The following is a 21,758-nucleotide window of genomic DNA, read 5'->3' on the forward strand; positions in this document are numbered from 1 at the left end:
CTAAATAATTTTAAAAGAAATGGTGAGGACTATATGCCCAGTCATGAGTACAGTATTGTCAGTCACCGGTACAAGGCATGTTAATCGTTCACAATGTTTGAAAATAAGTTGCAAATCAACAAAAAGCATAATATTTTCAGCATTTGTCTGATGCATATAACCCAGTTTTGACTACTTGCATGCTTAGCTGGGTCTTGCTTAGCAATGTTTATAAACCTTTCCTGCTGCCAGATGACTGCCCTCAGACATGTGCACTCACGTGAAATTACAATCCATATGAGCTTTCAGATGATTATTGGTCTATTTCACCCAGTTATGGCCAGGGAATCCATTTTGTCGTTTACACCAGGGTCCACGGTAAATTGCTATGGTGATACATTTGTCTTTTAAGTGGCTGACACCAGATTAATCAAGTGAACATTGGAGGCTGTGATCTATTCAGAACTAAGGCTATCAAAAAGGACATTGAAAATTCTAATAACATGGTTTGAATGAATTAATACTTGCTTTAATTTCACTTTAGAGAATCTAAGGTAGAGGGAGATTAGTTCTTGTCTCAGATAACATGTCACAAATTGTGTCAGGGTCGGACATACAAACAACTGAACAGTTTAAATGAATGATTTTCCGCCATGAAACAACTTAATTATTTTTCTGCATGTTGATGAGCATGAGTAGATTGGAAGTAGGAAAGCTTTCTGTGATGAACACTGGTAAGAAGAAAATATCAGTGACATTTATAAGAGACTTTTTTCTATGAAGCTTGTTGTGTAGCCATTTTTTATAGCTCCATGCACGTTAGTTTAACACATTAGGCTGCTGTGCACTTTGACCTAGATACATTTTATTTGGCTTTGCATTGTCATTTTTACAATAACCAGTTTTACGGTCTTGTTTTATTTTAATCTATCTAACTGTTTTGCTTAGCCCATAACTGTGTTCTCAAACAAGACATTCTTGATCACTTTGTGCTTCAGTCAAGGCTACAGTTTGGTACATTGTCGGTGAACATGGTACGAGTTTAGTCTCCAACATTATTAGAAAATACACATCCTTACATAGGGACATTTTCTTAGAACATCAGCTGTGTTATTATAAGAACACTTCCTAGTCCCATTACATGTTAAGAGGGAGATTTCAGCCAGGGAACCACAACTGTATGCTGATTGCTGAATGATTCGCTGCTGATGCTAACGCAGACTACACGCCTTTGCTCAGGTATGAGGGTTGATGTCCTGCTGGGGGAACCTGAAAGGCAGAATTAGAGCTTAACATGCTGTGCTCAGATTATGACTTAGATAGGAAATAGTCCATAGATTCTAGTGACAATAATGATAGCGTTATTCGTATGCTTTACTCTCCTCGTCACCATTTTAATATTGTTATGTTGTGTCGTCCTGGTTATTGCAGATCACGCTTTGCTATCTAAAATGCAGTTGTTTTATTAAACCAGTCTTTAAAACTCATACTGCTTCTTATTGTCATTTATATATGAGACCGAATTGTGAATGAGAGAACCGGATGCGACCTGAGTGACCACGACTTCCCTGAGAAGTATAATATGTCATGCGCTCGGCTGCCAATCATCTCTATCTTTTGGTGGAGATAAGGCACTGCTAGTTAGCTGGAGCAAAACCCGGATTTAGAGCGACAGGTGTCACCCGCAGTGGGCCAGACTCAGTCTCCCACACCGTAGGCGATCTTGCTGCTCCAAATCCAGTAGTCTCATTAGAATAATGAGAGCGTACGAGACAAGCTAACGTTGTGCTGCTAAATGGCTCATTTTCTGAGTCCTGGAGAGCAATATCACCATGAGATGATTGTCTGCCTCTGTGTTTATAGTCACAGATTCCTCCTGCTTCAAGCAGGAGGAATCTCTGAATGAAAATAAGGAAAGAATTGGAATAAAACATGTGGCAATCTGCTGGTAATTCCTCATCACTCATTTTCCTCGCTATTCCTGTCATCTAATCTTATGATTGCAGGGAATGGATGTGAGATGACCAGCCAGAAACAGTAATTCTGGCTCTTTGATTCTAGTGTCCTCTGTACAATGCAGCCCAGAATCAAGGCCTGTAGCAGTGCACATCATCTTTTTTAACTGGCTCCACATCACAGCACAATGTGCTTTTGAAGTCTGCCTAATGAACCTAAGAGGTGGTTCATTTAAACACCCCTCAGAATCAAGCAAACAAGATAATGTTATATGATTTGTGTGTTATTTGTATAGAGCAGTATTTGTTTCACCTCCTCTTGGGATAATAAATTCTTGTACTCAGACTTGGGGATGCAATTGTGAGTTTACACAGCTGGGGGGGACTCTGTGGTGTTTGATGTACCTTCAACCTTCCACGGACACTAGTGTGGAGATGTAGGCCCTGATTTATACTTTTTGGTACAAAACTGTACCAACTCAGTTTTGCACCAAAAAGTTTAGCACCGGCTTGCACCATTTCTGTGCACGAGCCGGGCACCATATTTGTGGAATGGTGCAAGCCGGTGCAAAGGGTAGGCTAGCAGCAAAAAATGACTTTAGTCGGGATGGGCTGACAATACGGAAGAAGGCGTTTCTGCACCCAAAAACGACGTTAGGCTGGTTAGAGAAAAAAAATTACTCTAACCTGCCTAGAGTCATTTTTTGATGCAAAACCATTAAAACCACATAACTCCTGTCTTGATAAGGCAGGAGTCATGCCCACCACCCCAATTGCCAGCACAGGGGACCAGGGTCCCTTGGGCATGGCCAATGCACCCAGTGCCATGTAGGGTGCCCATTTCATGGCCCTCAATGGCACCTTAAAAAATAAAATACTTACCTGTACTTACCTCTGTTTACCTGGGATGGGGTCCCCCATCCTCTGCTGTCCCTCTGGTGTTGGTGGGGGTGTCCCTGGGGAATGGGGAGGGCACCTGTGGGCTTATTTCATGGTGTTCCACCATGGAAATAAGTCCAAAGGTCCCCTAACGCCTGCCCTGACCCAGGCATTAAATAATGGGGCAAAGCAAGATTTGCACCATTTTTTGACCCCTCCTCCCTCCCGGGCACTATTTTTGCATGGGAGTGTAAATATGGCGTTAAGGCCATAGAGTCAATTTTTGCACTGGAACGCCTACCTTGCATCTCATTAAGACAAGCTAGGTTTCAACGTCCAAAAAATGACTTTAAATCCATAGATTTGGCACTAGACGGGTCTTGGGCCAAAGTATAAATATGGAGTTAGTTTTGCACCGAATTAGAGTACACAAAAATGATGCTAATTCGGTGCAAACAGAGTATAAATATGCCCCGTAGTTTGTAGGATGATGGTTTTTTCTGCTGTGCTGTTTTTCAGTGCGTACGCATCTTGTTAAAGCGGCGGCCAACCCGCCAACAGGCAGGCGGTAAAAAAAATAGAATTCTGACCCTGGCGGGAACCGCCAACACAGCCCGACACTTTAACACTCCGAGCGCCACGGCGGGGCAAACAAACAGCGTGGCGGTCACCGCCAACAGACAGGCGGCAGACAATGTACCGCCCACCCTATCACGACCCACCAATCCGCCACCTTTTCCGGGGCGGGAGCCCGCCGATAAAAACACGGCGGAAACAGACCACGAACGGGAAAACGCTCACCTCTTGACACTCCACGAGGAATCTGGACAGCATGGAACCCGAATTAAACATCCTACCAGCTATTGTCTACCTGCTCCTCTACCAGGAGCACGAACGCCGCCGCAGGAGACAACGGTGAGTACTGCACCTACGAAACAGGGGAGGGGGGAGGAGAAAAGATTACGGGCACACACATATGCGACACCCCCTTCCCCCCCAAATCCCCACACACCAATGCAGAGCAACAAGTCAGAGTGACACCTCCCAAACCCCCCGGAATAATGCAAAGACAAAATAAAATGATCATTAAAATTGAAGTATATTAAAGCATATTTGAACTTAAGTGAAATATGAAATTTATAAAATAAATATATTACAACATGAACAATGTATACATAGTCCAAAAGTCCGGCACATATTGGCTACATGCCATTGTTTGTGGGCCAATGTGCATAAACACATGGGCAAAGCCCACACACGAGACCCGATTCCATTGGAAAGAACACTGCTGGGGCATCAGACAATAAAACCACAGACATCTTAGGGGGAAGGGAAGGGGGGGCACCTCAGCCACATGAGTCCACGACGCCAGATCCACGAGGGGCCTCCATGCCCACTGTACCATCCTGGAGAGTGCAAAGCCACAGTCTCTCAAGTCTCTACAGTGGGTGGATTGCCCACTGTACCATCCTGGGGTGTGCAAAGCCACAGTCTCTCAAGTCTCTACAGTGGGTGGATTGCCCACTGTACCATCCTGGGGAGTGCAAAGCCACAGTCCATCAGGTGAATTACAGACTCCACTGGTTATGGAGGAGGCATGGTGCCCAGAGTGCTTCGTGAAGCCCTGCCCGACACAGATCCGGCCCTGCCAATGGGCCAGCGGTGCTTGAGATGAAGGGCCCAGCGGAGCGGTGCTTGAGATGAAGGGCCCAGCAGAGCGGTGCTTGACAGGAGGGGCCCAGCGGAGCAGTGCTTGAGATGAAGGGCCCAGCGGAGCGGTGCTTGATAGGAGGGGCCCAGCGGAACGGTGCTTGAGATGAAGGGCCCAGCGGAGCGGTGCTTGACAGGAAGGGCCCAGCGGAGCGGTGCTTGAGATGAAGGGCCCAGCGGAGCGGTGCTTGACAGGAAGGGCCCAGCAGAGCGGTGCTTGACAGGAGGGGCCCAGCGGAGCGGTGCTTGACAGGAAGGGCCCAGCGGAGCGGTTCTTGACAGGAGGGGCCCAGCGGAGCGGTGCTTGACAGGAAGGGCCCAGCGGAGCAGTGCAGAGACGGCGGGGCCCAGCGGAGCGGTGCTTGAGATGAAGGGCCCAGCGGAGCGGTGCTTGAGATGAAGGGCCCAGCGGAGCGGTGCTTGACAGGAAGGGCCCAGCGGAGCGGTGCAGAGACGGCGGGGCCCAGCGGAGCGGTGCTTGAGATGAAGGGCCCAGCGGAGCGGTGCTTGAGATGAGGGGCCCAGCGGAGCGGTGCTTGACAGGAAGGGCCCAGCGGAGCGGTGCTTGAGATGAAGGGCCCAGCGGAGCGGTGCTTGACAGGAAGGGCCCAGCGGAGCGGTGCTTGACAGGAGGGGCCCAGCGGAGCGGTGCTTGACAGGAAGGGCCTGGCAGAGCGGTGCAGAGACGGCGGGGCCCAGCGGAGCGGTGCTTGAGATGAAGGGCCCAGCGGAGCGGTGCTTGACAGGAGGGACCCAGCGGAGCGGTGCTTGAGATGAAGGGCCCAGCGGAGCGGTGCTTGACAGGAGGGGCCCAGCGGAGCGGTGCTTGAGATGAAGGGCCCAGCGGAGCGGTGCTTGAGATGAAGGGCCCAGCGGAGCGGTGCTTGAGATGAAGGACCCAGCGGAGCGGTGCTTGACAGGAAGGGCCCAGCGGAGCGGTGCTTGACAGGAGGGGCCCAGCGGAGCGGTGCTTGACAGGAAGGGCCCAGCGGAGCGGTGCTTGAGATGAAGGGCCCAGCGGAGCGGTGCTTGACAGGAAGGGCCCAGCGGAGCGGTGCTTGAGATGAAGGGGCCAGCGGAGCGGTGCTTGACAGGAAGGGCCCAGCGGAGCGGTGCTTGACAGGAGGGGCCCAGCGGAGCGGTGCTTGAGATGAAGGGCCCAGCGGAGCGGTGCTTGACAGGAAGGGCCCAGCGGAGCGGTGCAGAAACGGCGGGGCCCAGCGGAGCGGTGCTTGACAGGAGGGGCCCAGCGTAGCGGTGCTTGACAGGAAGGGCCCAGCGGAGCGGTGCAGAGATGGCGGGGCCCAGCGGAGCGGTGCTTGAGATGAAGGGCCCAGCGGAGCGGTGCTTGACAGGAAGGGCCCAGCGGAGCGGTGCAGAGACGGCGGGGCCCAGCGGAGCGGTGCTTGAGAAGAAGGGCCCAGCGGAGCGGTGCTTCTCACGGCGGGGCCTGTTCAGCGGTGCTTCTCACGGCAGGGCCCTGTTCAGCGGTCCTTCTCACGGCAGGGCCCTGTTCAGCGGTGCTTCTCTTGGCGGGGCCCTGTTCAGCAGGGCTTCTCACGGCGAGGCCCTGTTCAGCGGTGCTTCTCACGGCGGGGCCCTGTTCAGCGGTGCTTCTCTTGGCGGGGCCCTGTTCGGCGGTGCTTCTCACGGCGGGGCCCTGTTCAGCGGTGCTTGTCTTGTGTTCCTAGGGAACCAGATATGGCCAATTATTCCCGCTCAGTCGCCATCCGACCTATCGCTTGCGGGGCCCTCCTGTGCTGGAGTCCTGGGCCCGTGGGTGTCCTCCGTCACACCCCAAATGGGGCTGGTGGGGCCCTCCTGGGCAGCTCGCCTGCTGCCGGACTTGTCCGCCCTGCTGCCCTTGCCCCCCTTGGCCGAATCTCTGGGGCCCTTGCCTCCCTTTGTGGATGGGCCAGGTGACGGTGCAAGGGTGGTGTCCTTGGGGGCAGCCGTCTCAGGCCTGTCGCGCCGGCCCTTCCCTTTTTTGGTTCTTTTCCCAGGGGGTGGGCTGGCTGTCCCCTTGCTGCTGGCCGATGCTCCTGCCCTAGGAGCTGGTGGACTCCAATAGCCCTGAACGATGGTCCTAGTAGGTGCAGGGCTTGTGGTGGCTGAGGTGCTGTTTGGACTCTTACGAGATGGAGGGGGTGGGTCAGGTGATGCAAAGAGGTTAATTTTGGAGAGGAACAACTTTTTAGGAGCAATGGGAAGGGTAGGTGCAGTGGGTATGGGAGTGGAGGAAGAGGATGTGGTTGTAGGAGAGTCAAGTGTGCTGTCTTTGGGTGCAGGTGCTTGTGCTGGAGGCTGTGGTGAGGTGGATGGCTGTTGGGTGGGTGGCTGCGGCGTTTGTGTGGCTTGGAAGAGGGAGTGACAGACACACTGGGAGAGGACACAGGGGACGTATAAATGGCAGTGGGGGTGGTGACTGCACGTGTGCGGACTGTTCTGGTGGGTGTGGTGGTGATGGACGTAGTGGCTGATGGTGGTGTGCATGCAGGTGTGAGTGGAGACGTCACAGGGAGGGAGGAGGGAGACGAGGAGGAGGGGGACACAGAGGAGGCAGTGGCTGTTGGCATGTCTGCATGTGGATGTTGCTTGGGTGAATGCTTGTGTGATCTGTGGTGCTTATGTCTGGATGAGCTGCCCTTGGGTTTTGAGGTGTGTGCAGGCTGGTCTGTAGGTGTGTCTGGGATAGGCAGAGGAACAGGGGAGTGGGACTGGGTTGAGGAAGTTGGAGGGGGAGGCTAGACACAGGGACAATTGCTGCCGTCAGTGCTGAGGCCAGAGCGTTGAACGATCGCTGATGGGTAGCCTGACCCGAATGAATGCCCTCCAGGTATGCATTGCTCCGATGCACCTCCCTTTCTACACCCTGGATGGCATTCAAAAGGGTAGACTGCCCAACAATGAGCGTCTGGAGAAGGTCAATGATCTCCGCACTGAGGGCAGCAGTGGTAACTGGGGCAGGACCTGAGGTGCCAGGGTCGAAGGAGATGGCCGGCTTCCTGGCTGAGCGGGCACGGGGCGGAAGCTGAGGGGCTGCTGGGAGGGCGGAGCTGCTGCGCTGGGTGGCGGCTGTACCTGTTGTTGCGGTGGGCACGGATGTTGCCGCCACCACAAGGGAGCTCCCTTCCGAGGACGTGTCGGTGTCGCTGACGTGTCGGTGTCGCTGACGTCTCCACGGGTCCCCGTTGTGGAGCCCCCCTCGCCCTCCGTCTCACTGGTTAACTCCGAGTCGGTTGCAGGGCCCTCCGGGGCCATGTGAGATGCAGCTCCCTCGTGCGCCGATGCCACTTCTCCTCCGCCTGATGATGCTAATGCACACATGAACAGGAAAACCAAAAAAAAGTGGGGGGGAGAAGAAAGAAAGACATGTTGAGTGCATGCATTGGCGGCACCGTTGGCGGAGAGGACAGACACAGAAGCCCCCTGCACTACGCCGCGCACTCGGGGTACACTACTCAATTATAGTGACTTGGCCTACAAGTCTATGGACGACAAATGCACACATAGGTGAGCCCGGGCCATGGATAGCTGTACTTAGCACCCTACAGAGGTGGGGGGTGGGGGCACAGGGCCATGTCTAACGGAGGGGCCTAGCCTACAGAAACCGCCCTGGCCTAGAGATAGCCACAGCCCTCCTCCCCCACCCAGACACCTCCACTGTGCGCTAATATAGCGGAATGTGCTGATACTCACCCCCTTGTGTCTGCTGTGATGTCCTCACGCGCCCATCCAAATCGGGGTAGGCCACCGCCAGGAACCGGGACATCAGGGGGGTCAATTGACGACTGGCACCCCTCCTACGTTGGGAGGCTATCCCCAGCAGAGCCTCGGCGGTCTTTCTGCTCCCGCGGCGGATGTCCTCCCACCTCTTGCGGCAGTGGGTGCCCCGTCTGTTGTGGACCCCCAGGGCCCGGACGTCCTTGGCGATGGCACGCCAAATGTCGATCTTCTGATGGGCGCTGACTTATGTGACATGTACAGGGTTGAAAAATAAATATCATCACTTTTCTGCATGGTCGATGTGAGTGGCCCCCCCTCCCCAACCTTGCCATGTGGGACATGCTCTCATCTGTCGTGCGTTGCACTCCTCATTCGCTCCCCTCCCCACCATCTTACATCCACCCCACTCAACACAGGCATAGCCCATACTACGTGCTCCCAGTGTACTTACCTGTTGGTCTGGAGGACCGTAGAGTAGCGCATACTGGGGGAGGACCCCATCAACAAGTTTATCCAATTCCTCAGATGTGAAGGCAGGGGCCCTTTCCCCAGTCGCAGCAGCCATTGTCTCTTCCAGACCGAGTTCACAGCAGCACTTGCAGTATAGGTCCTCTCCTGTGGATGATCAGGTCTCGAGTGATTAAGCAGTTAGAAAATGGCGGTCACGCCCGCGGCGGATCGTACCGCGGCAGTGCGTACCGCGACCGCCGGCGCACATCGTCATTGGCTCCTGAGACCCATAGGGTTCAATGTTAACCAATGCTGCTTTGCTCCGCGGTCTTCGACCGCCTACCGCCATGGTGTGCCACGCCAGCGCATTGACCTCACATCCCATTGTCACACTTCACAGGTCAGGCAGCCGCCATTTCAAGGGCCCACATGGCTGAATTTCTACTGCGTCACACAGGCCTAGGCCTTGCATTGCCACTCATACAAGCCATTCAATGCATAGCGAATCGAGTACTGTGCAAGCTGTGACTCTGTGCTCCATGTTGTCCTTCCTAGGCACCGTCCGCTGGGACTTGCAAGGAGATGGAGGAATCCTCCCGTGTACAAACCGTTGGTGGACCTGTTGACAATGGAAGAAAGACATGTCATAATGACATACAGACTTGACCGAGCCACTATACAGGAACTGTGTGCCCAGCTGGAGCCAGACCTGATGTCCCCCATTCGCCAACCCACAGGGATTCCCCCTCTGTTGCAGGTTCTGTCAGTACTCCATTTTTTGGCAAGTGGATCATTCCAAACAACAGTGGCCATATCATCAGGGATGTCTCATGTTTTCTAAGGTTTTGTCCAGAGTGTTGTCTGCCCTGATGAAATACATGCGGAGCTACATTGTTTTCCCTGAGGTGGGCGATTTGGCTACAGTGAAGGGTGATTTCTATGCCCTTGGACATATTCCCAACATCATTGGTGCCATTGATGGGACCCATGTGGCCTTGGTTCCCCCCAGTGGAAGTGAGCAGGTGTACAGGAACAGAAAAAGTTATCATTCTATGAATGTCCAGGTGGTCTGTTTGGCTGACCAGTATATCTCCCATGTAAATGCCAAGTTCCCTGGGTCAGTGCATGATGCGTACATCATGCGAAATAGCAGCATCCCTTATGTGATGGAACAGCTACAGAGACACCGTGTGTGGCTAATAGGTGACTCTGGTTACCCCAACCTGTCGTGGCTACTTACCCCAGTGAGGAATCCCAGGACAAGGGCAGAGGAACGCTACAATGAGGCCCATGGGCGAACTAGGAGGATTATAGAAAGAACCTTCGGCCTCCTGAAGGCCAGGTTTAGGTGCCTGCATATGACAGGGGGATCCCTAATGTACTCACCAAAGAAGGTGTGCCATATCATCGTGGCCTGCTGTATGCTTCACAACCTGGCTTTGCGACGCCAGGTGCCTTTCCTGCAGGAGGATGGTCCAGATGGTGGTGTTGTAGTAGCTGTGGAGCCTGTGGAGAGTGAAGAGGAGGAGGACGACGGGGACGACACAGACAACAGGGACACAGTGATACAACAGTATTTTCAGTAGCACACAGGTACTAATCAACCACGCCATTTTACATTTACTTAAAGTCTCCTGCCTCTCTACTGTCTGAGTTCCCCCCCAGTTCCTGTTAACTGAGTTGTCACTTTCCCTTCCGTTTTCAGAGCTGTGGGCCCCACTGAGTGACCTCTGCTTTGTTTGCCCATGGACTACAGCTGTGTGACAGTGGTATGTTGTCATCACAATGTAACTGAACATTTTGGCACCGTTATGTCTAATACATTTGTTCAAAATACAAGCAGACTCCATATTTTATTAGTGCAATAAGTGATTTAATTAAAGTGCTAAATTTAGGAACATGATTGTAAAACGGTGATGGGTGATGGTGGAGTAATGTCCATGGCAGAGTCCAGTTCTCAGTTGCACAGGTGCATTGTCCATATGCCTGTGGAAGGATGGAGCAGGGGCAGTTCAAGGTTGGACAGGGTGACAATGTGGGACAGTGGGATGACATCAGGGGGTATCGTTTGCTGGCGGGGGTCTTGGCATCCTACTCTGTCTTCTTGTGAGATCTCAGGTTCCGCTTGCGGGGTGGTTCTTCTTCTGCAGGAGGTGGGGTTCTGGTGGCCTATCGTTGTGTGGGGGCCTCCTGTCCACTAGCGCCGGCGGAGGTGGCAGGCTGTTCCTGGTCCAGGCTAGTGACAGGGGCCCTTTGTGGTGCCACATGGTCCCGCAATGTGGTGACTATCTGGTTGAGGGCCACTACGATGGTCCCCATTGCGGAACTAATGCTCCTCAGTTCCTCTCTGAACCCCATGTACTGTTCCTCCTGCAGTACCTGGATCTCCTGGAACCTGGCCAGTACCGTAGCCATCGTCTCCTGGGAGCGGTGGTATGCTCCCATGATGGAGGAGAGGGCCTCTTGGAGAGTCGGTTCCCTGGGCCTGTCCCCCCCCTGTCGCACAGCAGCCCTCCCAGCTCCCCTGTGTTCCTGGGCCTCTGTCCCCTGGACGGTGTGCCCACTACCACTGCCCCCAGGTCCCTGTTGTTGTTTGGGTGATGGGTCAACCTGGGTGCCCTGTAGTGGTGGACACACCGCTGATTGACGTGTCCTGGAGACAGAGGCATGGGCCCGCTGGGTGGGAGCTGTGCTGGTGTTCCCAGAGGGGGTTAGGTCTGGTGTAGCCTGTGGCTGTCTGTGGGGAACCGACTGTCCCGAGGTCCCCGATGGGCCGGGCTGGTCATCTGGGTCCAGGGAGACAGAGCTGCTGTCATCACTGGGGGCCTCTTCTGGGGGTGAGATGGACATCTCTGGACCCTCCGTGGCGGTGTGGTGGCGTTCGGGTCCTAAAGGGTTATAAGAGTATGGTTATTGCGTCTGTGTGTGGCATTTCGTGTAATGGGTGGGTGGCCGTGTACCCCAGTGCTGGCATTCCCTTGTGGGGGCTTTTGTGACGGTGGCTTGTGGGGGTGATGGGTGTGTGCAGTGGGCATGCTTTGGAGATGGGTGTCCATGCTTTGGGGACGCACGCAGGGCTAGGTTTTGGGATGGGTGGGATGTGATGGTGAGCCATTTGCAAGGAGTTGGTGTGATGGGGGTGGGGGTGAGGGTGGGGGTATGATTTGGCATGCAGGTGGGGTGGGGGGAATGAAGTAGTGAAGATTTTACTTACCAGAGTCCATTCCTCCGCCTACTCCTGCGAGGCCCTCAGGATGCAGGATGTGCAAGACTTCCTCCTCCCATGCTGTGAATACTGGGGGAGTAGGTGGGGGTCCGCCGCCAGTCTTCTGCACCGCAATGTTGTGCCTTGATACCATGGAACGCACATTCCCCCGTGGGTCGTTCCACTGCTTCCTGATGTCGTCCCGATTGCGTGGATGCTGTCCCACAGCGTTGACCCTGTCCACTATTCTTTGCCATAGCTCCATCTTCCTGGCAATGGTGGTGTGCTGCACCTGTGCCCCGAAGAGCTGGGGCTCTACACGAACTATTTCCTCCACCATGACCCTGAGTTCTGCATCAGAGAACCTGGGGTGTCTTTGGGGTGCCATGGGGTGGTGTGGATGAGGTGAGGGGTGGTGTATGTGTTGTAGAGTGTGGTGAGTGTGGTGGTGTATGGTGTTTTGTGCGTGGAAATTGTGTGGGTGATGTTGTGATTTGCCTCTGTGTGATGGTCTACTCTATGCTGTGCTCTCTCTCTCTCTGTCCTTCAGTCGCAATTGTGGGCGTAAGGGTTTGTGGGTGATGTGGGTGTGTGTTTTATATTTAATTGGGTGTGTGGGAGTAGTGTGTGTATGTGTCTCAGGTGTGTGTATTTTGAATTATCCAATGTGGTAGTGTTTTGTAAAGGTGTGTGTATTTTGACCGTGGCGGTGTGTACCGCCAATAGAATACCGCGGTTGAAAGACCGCTGTGGGGATTTGTGGGTCGGAATGGTATGGGCGTACTTCTGTTGGCGTGATGGTGGAGGTTTGGTCATCGCCAGTTTCCTACTGACCTTTGGTGTGGCGGACTTTTGTGGATGTGGGGTTTTTGGCGGTTTGCCAGTTGCGGGTCAGAATGACCGTGGCGGTTTACCGCGACCGTGGCGGCCTTCTGACCGGCGGTAAGCGCCTTTTACCGCCGAGGTCAGAATGACCCCCTCAGTCCCTGATTTATACTTTTTGGTGCAAAACTGCACCAACTCAGATTTGCGGCAAAAAGTTTAGCACCGGCTTGCACCACTTCTGTGCACCAGGCGGGCGCCATATTTATGGAATGGTGCAAGCCGTGGCAAAGGGTAGACTAAAGGCAAAAAAATGACTTTAGTCAGGATGGGCTGGCGGTATGGCAGAAGGGGTTTTTGCACCAAAAAATGACGTTAGGCAGGTTAGAGAAAAAAAATTTCTCTAACCTGCCTAGAGTCATTTTGTGACACAAAACCATCCATACCACATGACTCCTGATTGGAAAAGACAGGAGTCATGCCCACCACCCCAATGGCCAGCACAGGGGACCAGGGTATCCTGGGCATGGCCAATGCACCCAGTGCCATGTAGGGTGCCCATTTCAGGGCCCCTAATGGCACATAAAAAAAAAAATACTTACCTGTACTTACATGGGGTGGGGTCCCCCATCCTCCGTTGTCCTTCGGATGTTGGTGGGGGTGTCCCTGGGGCCTGGGGAGGGCACCTGTGGACTTATTACATGATGTACCTCCATGGAAACAGGCCCACGGGTCTCCTAACGCCTGTCCTGACCCAGGCGTTAAAAAATGGGCCAAAGCAAGCTTTGCCCCATTTTTTGACCCCTCCTCCCTCCCGTGTACCATTTTTGCACGGGAGTATAAATATGGCGTTAAGACCATAGAGTCATTTTTTGCACGGGAATGCCTACCTTGCATCTCATTAAGGCAAGGTAGGTTTCCACATCCAAAAAATGGCTTTAAATCCATAAATTTGGCGCTAGATGGGTCTAGAGCCAAAGTATAAATATGGAGTTAGTTTTGCACCAAATTAAAGTTAAAAAAAAACACGCTAATTCAGTGCAAACAGAGTATAAATATGCCCCATAATTTCTTATATAGCAAGCTCATCATCATATGCGCCTTGAGACCCTTACGGGTGAGTAGTCACACTTTATAAACCCTGATTTGATGTAAGCTGTTGACAATATACTACTGTACTTTCAAAACACATTTTAAAAACACACATACTTCAGATATAATGTAAAATAAAAAATCTGAAATGTAATTAGCGGATTAGTAGCATAAATTCTAAAAGAGAATATGTCCATAGGGAACCAAACAAATGCCGTTTTTGGTACAGTCAATTACCATGCAAAAATGTTTTTAATAAGTTCATACCTTTGCTTACACATGTTACTAATATCACTACGGAGTTCCCAAAGTTAATCACTCTGAGGGATGAATAGAATGTTTCTGCACATGGAATGGACATCCCATGGCAATGATGGGTTCATCAAAGGTGTTAAGGGCCTCTTGCAAGTTGGATAAGCTGGGTTCCCTGAAAAATATAGTTGAAAAAGTAAACATCAGTGAAATCATGTTTGTAAGGGCATAGCTGAGCTATCAACAGCAATTGACATTCTCATTATGTTTGGTACTTACCAACAAGTCAGGCCTTCCTTGGTGAAAGGTCTGCCATCTGTTGTACTATGCAGTTATTGCATACCACTGGTGAGTAATGGATGGAACCTAGAAATCTTGCACAAACACTAATCATGTGGTGATCAGATATGCAAACTACCTGAACATTGATGGAGAGAACATGCTTCCTAACTGTACACATGTCCTCCGTCATGTCAAAGTCAATACAACATGGGTTCAATCCTTAGCATCAACCACATAAAGAATGCTTTCAAAGCCATCTAACTTGCCCATGAAATTTAAAAAGGTTTTGTCAGCATTACAGTAGTAAATGAATGAGCCAAAAGTTAAATATTATAATTTTAAATTTGTTCAGTTAAATAAAAAAGAAAACAAAATCAAGGTTAAACATATCGCCAACTTATTTTTTTTAAGTAATGTATGCATGGTCAGAATATCATTATTTTTTTACTTTCTTATTATTTGCTTAAAGGTTTGTCAAGGTTGACATAGATTACATGGAGGATGGTGCACGTCTATTGTTAGCAATGTGAGCATTCCGGTTGTTTTGATGAAAGACATGGAAGTCAGATTTTTCAGTTAATAATAACCCATCAGTCTGCTGTATTGTAAGGTATACTTTATGGTTTTTGATGGCAGATCTAATATGGTGGATGCCTGAATTGTCCATCAGGAACGATAGACTAGTAAATGAAATATGTAACTATGTTTTCCAGCACCCAGTGTCCTTCACTGATTATAATGGTCTGTGTTTGACACAATACGTCCTCCTTTGTGTAAAAGTCCATTGATGCAATTCTGTAATGTTGACATACACATTTTATTAGGTCATTAGGTCACTTGCATCCTAACCATCAAAGGTAGCCGACCTCCTCTAAAGTTGTTGCCCATTTTCTTCTGCCGGGACCCACCATGGTTAAAGGAGCAAGTGACAGGGCACTAAATTCACTTCTGAGGAATTTGATATCCTGCAATGAGTGCCCTGACAAACTATAACCAACTATCAGGCCAGCAGAGAGTCAGGTATTCTGCTTACATGACAAGCACATAATAAGAATAGTTTGAGTGATTTCACACTCTAATATGTCAAAAGTCACATCCACTAAAAGAAAAAATGTCCATCACGCTATGAGGTTGCAATTTACACATAAGCACCTGCAAAACCACATTTTTATTGTAACTGTGTGTCTAAAACTTTAGTCTGATGAGTATATATTTAACATATTTTTACCTAACAAATATGAAAAACAGAGCACCATTGGAAACCACCCAATCTTCACTAGTAAACTCCAATGCCAGAACAAAAACACACACATACAAACACAAACATAGACACACCCAAATATATGACGAGAAAGAGAGAAAGTGAGAAAGTGAGAGAGAGAGAGAGAGAGAGAGATTTCAAATATATTTACATGGAAAAATAGTTTGTGTCTAGGAAATATTTTTTAATCAAAGACATCATAATTTTCTACATAATGTACTCCTCAAACATTAATGATTACCAAACAAATACAATATTAAAATGCAGAGCCACAGTCCTTTATGAGCCAGGTATGTTGTGATCAAAAACAAATCAGTCGGAAATTGGTAAGGGTATGAAGGCCTTCCCTCTAGGATAGAGAAGCTGTGCGGGCAACAGTAATCAGAGTGACACAATGATTAACATCCATGGTTCACTAAGCACGTTATGTTGTTGTTTGAATGTTGTTTTAATGTCATAAATGTTTTTGGACTAGCACTGTCAAAGAAAAGGGGAAGCCCCGACTGTGAAAGTTACATTTCCAACTTAAAAGTCAGTGGGGAACATGGCCTTTATTGATTCACAGTGCACTTGACTTTAACAATGACATTGATAATATTTGTTGTGGACTGTGTATTCTCTGACATTTGAAAAGGAGTGCCATCTATATAAAACACTAATGTACTCAGTTGATGTTTTCCAGAATGACCATAACATCACAGCGTGAGACATAGCTCATAAACATAATTAGACATTCAAATATAAGGCATTTGTCATAAAATGGACGTCCCATCCATTCCACTGTCATAAAGTAACCTATCCATATTAAAAATGTTTCCTGAGTATGGTGTTTAAACCAATCACACAACACTGAGTGATGACCAAAGGAAACCGAACATACACTTTTTAAAACAATATTAATAAGCAAGCCATTATTTGTTCATTGTCTGACATTTTACTCTCACACGATATAGTGGACATCCCATCTACTGTATATCAACTTACATAGTATATCATGCACTTGTAATAAGATGGATTGGATATCTATCACAGTTTTGATGCATTCACATGTCAACTAAAATCTCAATCAGCCCCAATGTATGTTAATAAAAAATTAAAATACATATGCATGAGTATGCTTCATAATTTGTGTTGCTAATCTAACCATGATTATTAATATTATTTTTTGTTTTCTTATCTACCTGCATGTAGGTCAGCCCCACAACAAGAAGAAGATCTGGTGCACCATTGCCAGGCAAGTATGCTTTCATGGGGTCTTCCAGGATTGCTGCATCAAGTGCAGGAAATGGTGGGAAGACTTTTGGATTTGCACCCATCTCTTAGCACTCAATAAATTGGAAAGGTCCTCCTGGCAATAAAAGTGGGTGCAGCAGTCACTCAGCCCCATGATGCGATGCATTCTGACAGTGGCCAGTCCTGCTTTGGATGTGGAACTGAAAGCCATGGAGCAGGCACAAGGGCTTAAGTTTAAATATTGTGAAAAAATATATATGTTGTTCATAACCATTATTTACAGTTTTCAGGTTGCAATATAAAAAAAATAAGCATGTTCTCACTACAAATGCCATAGGAGATAACCGAGTTTGGCCCAAACTTAGAGATAGTCAGATACCTACTAGATCAGGTGGTGGGAGATCGACTTACCTCCGCCTGCTAAACATTAAATCAGACCCCATAATTATATATATATATAATTAGAGTCGGAGCTGCCAGAAGGTGGGCCTCTAGAGGGTACAGCTCCTGAGAACCAATCAAACGAACCTTGACAACAGGTATGGAGTTTAACCGCCATATTTCCATAGACGTAAATGATATTCTAAAGGGCATATTTGAGAGATTGCACACATTAGCACCCCCTCTAATGCCACCATGCATGCGCCACAATTAAAATACGGCGCACCATGGGGGTAGTTAGGGGACTAGCATCACAATTGTTGAAGCTAGTCCAGAGCTTTGCAGTATTGGGGTCAACAATCTTGACGCTAATCCTGAAAAGCTCATTGAGGCCCTTTGTAATCAATGGTGTGCCTCCGTTTAATGCCTGATCTGTTAGATTTCTTTGTGCCATTTGTTCAGCCCCCCGTAATGGGGAAACATCCCCTTTGCATACATTATGAGGGTCATTCTGACCCTGGTGGGCGGCGGGAGCCGCCAAATGGCCGCTCCGCGGTCAGAAGACTGCGGATGCCATTCTGGCTTTCCCGCTGGGCCGGCGGGCGACCGCCAAAAGAGCGCCCGCCGGCCCAGCGGGAAAGGCCCTGCAACAAGGAAGCCGGCTCCGAATGGAGCCGGCGGAGTTGCAGGGGTGCGACGGGTGCAGTTGCACCCGTCGCGATTTTCACTGTCTGCTAAGCAGACAGTGAAAATCTTTATGGGGCCCTGTTAGGGAGCCCCTGCAATGCCCATGCCAGTGGCATGGGCAGTGCAGGGTCCCCCAGGTAAAAACCGCCAGAAACATGATGGAGGGAAGGGGGTCGGAATCTCCATGGCGGCGCTGCTTGCAGCGCCGCCATGGAGATTCAGCCCATTCAGGGGAAATCCGGCGGGAAACCGCCGGATCCCCTTTTCTGACTGCGGCTTTACCGCCGCGGTCAGAATGGGCTGGGAAGCACCGCCAGCCTGTTGGCGGTGCTTCCGTGGTCCCCGGCCCTGGCGGTCTTGGACCGCCAGGGTCGGAATGACCCCCTATGTCTGGTGCAGGCATAATGTAGCATAAAGGGTTACAAAGTGGCGCAATGCATGCATTGCACCACTTTGTAAATATAGTGTGCAGATTTTGGCCTCATTGGGGGACATTAGCTGAAATAATTAAGCTAATGTGGCGCAGGGAGGCGCTAGGGCTCTTAAATATGCCTATAGGTATGACAGAAAAGTTGTGACTTTCTATTACTCCCTTAATTGTGTTTAGAGTATCCTGCAATTAATGAAGAACGGAAAAAGCAGTGGAGACAGCAGACTGTAACTTCCATGCAGGAAGAACCACTGTGCTCTAGACACTCAGGCAATCTGAGGCATGTTTAGTGTGGCCAAATGTTTCCAGCAAGCTTCCCACTGAACCATTCAGCAATGTGGAACAACCTGACTAGATTTGGATGTGGAAACCAAGCCGAAGACAAAAACAAAAGGAGATCTTAAATAAACAACACAAAAGACAAATATCCTATATTGTTTTGCTTTTTTTTCTGGAAATCTGGTATGGTAGCTAATTTGGACAAAGTTTATTTATCATACGTGAAACACCATAACATCAGCACATCACAGCATAAATGTTGAACACTGATTATTTCAACAAGTATTGATTTCAAAAGAATACAATTGGGTTTAGGGGAAAAAGTTTGGCCAGAGTTACAATGGGCAAGAACTTCCATTTTCTTTAAAGTCAGGGACAGGTTCTTCCATTTGGAAATGGGAAAGGGCAGACAAACAAAGCCCTCACATTCGATCCAATACCCATATGCAAGTAATTTTGGCCAAGAGCCAAGATGAATGTATATCTATAACTCTCCAGAAGGGGACTAAGATAACTATTATTTAAAACCTAGGCTTCCTCTCATCGTCTGTGGTCCTGAATTATACAGAGTTTTTGAAAACTTTAATTCAAGGGTCTCAGATATCCTCCATTGGTATTACGTTGCCCTGTCATTGTTCTCCCTGGATTCGCAGAAATATTCATTTAAATGAGATATCTAAAAATGTAAAAGGCCAACCAGCTTTAGAGTAAAACATATGGGTCCAATGACAACTGCCATAGGTTGTAAGTGCATTTTGTATTTCCATTTTGGAGTCCTAAATGCCTTACTATGCATTTCAAACAGCACAGTTTGTGCAATAAATTGTTTTTTTACTGTTCTAAGTAGAAAAATCTAGGGCTGCAGAATTAGTGTGTACCCTAGTACAGGAAGAAATCACAGCAGAATACATTTTCTTTTTCCTAAAGTTCCTGTTTCATAATTGGATGGATATTCTACAAACATTAAATTAATGCAGACCTGATACATGATATTAGCTTATCATGCATACCTTACCTTATCAGGCGTTCCCTTTGCATGTTATCAGGGCTTAGCTAACAATGATTACAAATGTACATTTACACAATGAGATCAAACAGTGGCGTAGTGAAGCCCCACTTTAGCAGATTAAGCGGGGGTGTCACCGTGCTCCGCGGCCTGATGAACTCTTTTCCTCTAAAATATTCAGGTCCATATTTGGGAAAACTTAGCACCGCCTTTGCACCATCTGTTCAGACTCAAAAGCGGCACTAACCTAGCGCCATATTTATAGTTTCTTGCAAGACCAGAGTTAGCTTCATTTATGAGAGTGTCACCCAAAGGTAGGCAAGGTAGGTGTTCCCTTCCAAAAAATGACATTATCCATCTAGGACCATATTTACTGCATGACACAAAAACGATACATGTTAAGGAACCAGTCCAAAATAATGATGCTAAGTCCAATTAGAGTCAAAACTGAACACTTGGCCAGACCAGGCTTTAAAATGAGGCCCACACACTATTACATACATACACAGAAGGAGCATTGGCAACCCCGAGACAACATCGATCTGTTATTGTTCCAGCTCGGCAAACGTCATAGACTACAGCAATGACAACATGTCCTGCCAGCACCACTGAAGCAACCCCAGACCCTGCCACAGCAGCCACAAAGGCAGCACAGAAGGCAGGAGAGGATATTTCGGCAGCGCACAACCATCCTTGTGATCAGGGAACAAGATGGCATCAGACTCTACAGTGTGAAGCTGGAGTCAATTGTATGCCTGCTGCACCACATTGCACCAGATATCACTGCAAGGGTCAAAACCCCAACAACTATTCCACCCATGACCAAACTCCAGGCTGTCCTCCATATGCTAGTGTCAGGATCGTTCCAGACAACTGGGCACAAGTGGGTGGTATCTCCTAATCATCCTTCTCGGCCTTCCTTCAAAAGGTTCTGAACACAATCATCTTCCTCACACCCCACCACATCCTTTTCTCCAACACCTAGCAACTTCAGCAAGAGATCAAGCAAGGTTTCTTGCAAATTGCTATGTTCGCAGATGTGCTGGGTGCAATGGACTGTACTCATGTCCAACTTGTGCCACCTGCTGCAACAGAACACATCTACAGAAACAGCAAACACACCCATTCCATAAATATACAGGCCATTGTGGACCACCATGGGCTCTTCACAAACATCCTAGCCATGTATCCCGGCAGTGTCCATGATGCCTACATATTCTGGCACTCCACCATCAACTAGCGGTTCCAGGATGGACAATGTGGCAATGGGCCATTCGTAGGTTAGCCACCATACCAATTATTACACAGACAATACACCAAACTTGTAGGACAGACAATATATACACCGCACTAAACACACATGTACAGGGGGTCACAGATTTACAGACAACAACATATATGCCACATGCCACACTACACTGCATCCTTTGCACATCACGTACACATACACCCATATGTAGAGGATACAAACACAATCTGAATGACACACCACAGGAAAGACAGGCGGAGCTGTGTCCCCTTTACATACAGAAGCTGAAACCACTACAAATGTCTGCAGGTTGACAACTAAATACAGATCCCTCACACATAACAGCTAACAAGGTGTAGCTCAGCTATGTGAATGGCATTGGCCATTTCAATGTAAAGAAAGTCACATATAGGCACAGCCCCACATTTATCATGGTGAAGAAACCTCCAGCAGTACCAATATCAAATGTCATCCAGTTGTTGCCATCACCTACTAAATATCATCAATACATACCAGATGTACCCATTCTGTTCACCTTCACCTGTCTGGTGCATTGTGCCACACACATAGGAATACAACATCACCAGCCATGAAAGACCAGTGTGTAGGGATTGACACCTCACAGCACACCTACAATCATACCTGGTAATTCCACAACTCCCTAACATCACACCAGGCTACCAACAGGGGTCTGCTGCAGCTGGACGACTGACAATGTGCTGTGAGAGGCCAGAGATGCACATGAATGAGGAGACTGTCACACAGGTAGCTGAAAACTCACGCATAGATCACAAAACATACCATATGACTGTGCCACACTGTGTCCATGATCCACATGCATGTATGTATGCCAGCCAGCATAGGCAACAACAACACTTTG

General features: G+C 49.0%; 1 long non-coding RNA gene across 1 annotated transcript in view; it reads left to right on the top strand.

Moving 5' to 3' along the window:
- The window catches only part of LOC138273270 (uncharacterized), a 187,317-nt gene extending 168,569 nt beyond the window's left edge, over positions 1-18,748 (top strand). Inside the window, exons 2-3 of the long non-coding RNA XR_011200279.1 lie at positions 16,805-16,847; positions 18,522-18,748. This is a non-coding gene — a long non-coding RNA (uncharacterized lncRNA). The remainder of the gene's footprint in view (positions 1-16,804; positions 16,848-18,521) is intronic.
- Positions 18,749-21,758: the final 3,010 nt, after the last annotated feature.

Source organism: Pleurodeles waltl, chromosome 2_2, assembly GCF_031143425.1.
Source record: "Pleurodeles waltl isolate 20211129_DDA chromosome 2_2, aPleWal1.hap1.20221129, whole genome shotgun sequence".
Classification (NCBI taxonomy): Eukaryota; Metazoa; Chordata; class Amphibia; order Caudata; family Salamandridae; genus Pleurodeles; species Pleurodeles waltl.